Genomic DNA, 3,511 nt, shown 5'->3' with positions numbered 1-3,511 from the left:
TCTCTCTCTCGGTTCTCTCCTGCTCTCTTTTCCTCTCAATCGAGTCTCTCGATTTCTCTTCTTTCTATTGATTTTTTTCTCGCCCTATTGCCTCATGTCCCTGGTAATTATTTTTGCTTATTTCCCTGTTCTGGCTGCCGTTTTCCTTTCTTATTTCGCCGTCATTGCCGCCGGTTTCTGGCGTGGTGGCGGTGGTGTGGTTGTGTTCGGTATATATATATATATGTATATGTATATATATGTGTATATGTGTGTGCCTGTGTGTGCATGTGTGTGTAGTTGTGTGTGTGTGTGAGTTGTGATGTGTGTGTGTGTGTGCGGCGACGGCCGCGTATGGCCGTGTGGCGCCGTGTTTTTGCTCATGTTTTCTCCGGTTGTTGGTTTGGGCTGGTTCTATTTGCAGTTGGGCCTGTAATTTGGACCTGGCTGTTGAATTTTTGTGTTGGGCTTTTGTTGGGCCCGTGTGTGCAGTTGGTTTGGACTGTTATAATTTTTAATTTTAATTTCCTTTTTGCTACAAGAAATTCTTGATTAAAATTCGTGATATTAAATTATAAATTAAGCGAGCGATAAATTTTAACCGGTGAAATTTATTCGGACACCCGTATATTTTCGGGCACCAATAAGTTTTGCCGCCGTGCACGATGAATTCTTTTACAAGCGCACGGTGGACGGTGATGACCTTGTTCTGAGTGTAACAGCCCAAATCAGGGGTTAAGATTTGGTGTCACTAAACAATCTTTACATAAAATAAAAGAATATTTAATTAACCCCTTGAATCCGGATCGTTTGCAGGTTATGGTATGAAACAAGAATCTAATCTTCTACAACTTACAACAACTAAAATACAAGTATAAATACCTTTGAACTAATGCTCTTGTCATATTCTTCTAACTTCTTCAACCTCTCGCAGCGGAGATTTCTCTAACTTTTGTTGTCTATCAAAGCTATACACTTTTATCCTTATCTTTTTCTGGCAGGAAAAGAATTTACAAAGCAAGAGTGAGCCAAAAATGCCCTGCAAGTATATAATTTGAGTTTCAAGCATTAATACCAAAAGAAAACTTCCGGACAAAATCTTAAAACAATTTTAAACAATTCTATTTATTTGAGTGTGTTGAGCGAGTAAACGTTGACTGTCACCAGCCTTCGATCATAAATCTAAAAGCGACAAGCGATTCCCAGATTCATCTCCTAAATTAGGATTTTGTCCGGTTTTGAAATCATAAAACCATTCGAGAGAGAATGTCATTAATGGCGATCAACAACAAATTAGACTGGACACTAAAACCAACATATGCACTATACCCTATTGATCAGTCATGATACAGTGCGGATCTATACCCAACTGTATAGGTCCATTCAGGTACCTAGGCACTACGGCCCATTTCGAGGCACCAGTCATATCCCGGTCCCCAGGATTAAGACACACTTAATCCCCAAAACATCATCATTATCCAGCCCATGGAGTATTTTGATGTCAAATCATTTTGAATTCAAAATATCCCAATTAAGGGTTCGCAAATAACCCGAAAGAATGGGTATTTGCTCAAGAGAGCAATCGAATTATAGGAACAATAATGAAAGGACATGCATAATAAGAGTAATTGCAGTGAAATATATAACATATAACTATTCTGAACTTAGAATAGGAACGAATAAATATTTGCAGTATTTTAAAAGAAAAATCAGGAATACTTGTAGTATTTAAAAGAAAGTTCGGGAATACTTGCCTCAATAAGCTTTAATCGCTATTACAAGTTGACTTTGGTTCGACTTGGACGTTCGGCTTTATCGTCAAACTACTATCATATTCTGAATACGATCCCATCATTCAGACCCTTCAGTTGGAACTTCGTTGATCTCGACGTCTAATCACTAGATCATTCTTAGTCCGATGTCACGTTTCGGGTCTTCCGTCTAAAACCTATAGGGTTGAAATACCCTAATTCAGATAATCGCTTAAGCTTAACATCAAATCGCCATCCTATTCTACCCATACGATTTCATAATCCAACTTATATTTATATATATATTTTAAATACACATAGCAATTCTGGTTCACATCATCGAAACTCGGTTCGGTATTTATTTTCGGAAAACACGTATATTTGTTATTTTGAAAATAGGGTAATCGATTATTCACAAAACATCTTGTTCGTCACATAAGTAAGTTTTGTAAAATTTAATTATATATCCTTGTTCGATATCTCCGATAATTACAGGTTGCGTTCCCGTATTTTCGGAATTAATTTCCCAAAAATCGGGCAGCGTCTCCTTTGTTTATCGGCCTGCCCGTCGAACAATTCGACGTCAAATTCACAACACAACAACCAATCCAATTTCAAATTCGCAAGTCCCAACCACCGATACATTTTCATTATTTATAATTATTTATTATTCATTTTTCGTTTCGAAATTTATTTCACAAACTAATTTTAATTTTTTATTTATTTATAATTTAGGACTCAGAATTAATTCATCACGGTCCACTGTTGACTCGTTAAAAGTCATCGTCAACAGCGGCAAAATTTATTGGTACCCGATGAAATTTGGGTTTCTAAATAAATTCTACCGATTAATTTAATTTAATTCTGTAAACACCGAATAATTTTCATCAGTAATAACCGAGCAAAACAAATCGGAAATTAATCAATTTAGGCCACGCGCGTACACGCGCCAGCAACCAGAACCAAAATCAGGCGACACAGTACAGGCAAAACCCCCGCGTGTTAAACATGCTCCACCACACCTCTCGAGAATCGAGAGGCGGCAGCACCACAGCACGCACAGAAGCACCAGAACGGCCGAACACAGCACATATATACACACAGACTGATTACACACACACACAACACATACGATTTACACACACACCCCCACACACACACACCGTAACTCACACACATACACACGCACACAAAACACAGGCGAAAATAACCTTCCAAGCGCCACCGCCTCGCCTGAGAAAGCAAAGGGCGACGACCGGAATAAAAGGAAGAAACACGGCGATACTCACCGGAAACAGAGGACAGAGAGGTTGGGGAAGAAAAGAATCGAGAGGAGATGAGGGAGAGAACAGAGATCGAAAGAGAGAGAATAAGGAGGATTGAGAGATGAGAGAGATTGAGGGCTCACCGAGAGAGACAAAGGCAAGGCGGTGTGGCTGTGTGTTTTTATTTTGTTTTCTTTTTTTTTTCTTTTTCTTGTTCTTATCCCGATTCTGATCGCAATTAACGATCTCGTCAATCAATAATCTAGGGTATTAATACCCGAAAATTTATCCGAACATATTTAAAACTTCTCGAGATTATTAAAACTAATTATCATAAAAATTTCATAGTTTAAAGAAAAAATCATTTTTGAAACGCACATCTGACTCGTATTTTACAATTTTAACAAATACACGTGCGGTTAAATAAAAGCCAGAAAATTTCCGAAATAATTTTAAAATTCTCAAAATATTCTAAACTTGATAAAATAAAATTTCGTGATTTTTGAAGCATTCCGG

The sequence above is a fragment of the Apium graveolens genome, chromosome 3 (genome assembly GCF_009905375.1).
Source record: "Apium graveolens cultivar Ventura chromosome 3, ASM990537v1, whole genome shotgun sequence".
Taxonomy (NCBI): domain Eukaryota; kingdom Viridiplantae; phylum Streptophyta; class Magnoliopsida; order Apiales; family Apiaceae; genus Apium; species Apium graveolens.
This window is presented reverse-complemented; position numbering follows the sequence as displayed.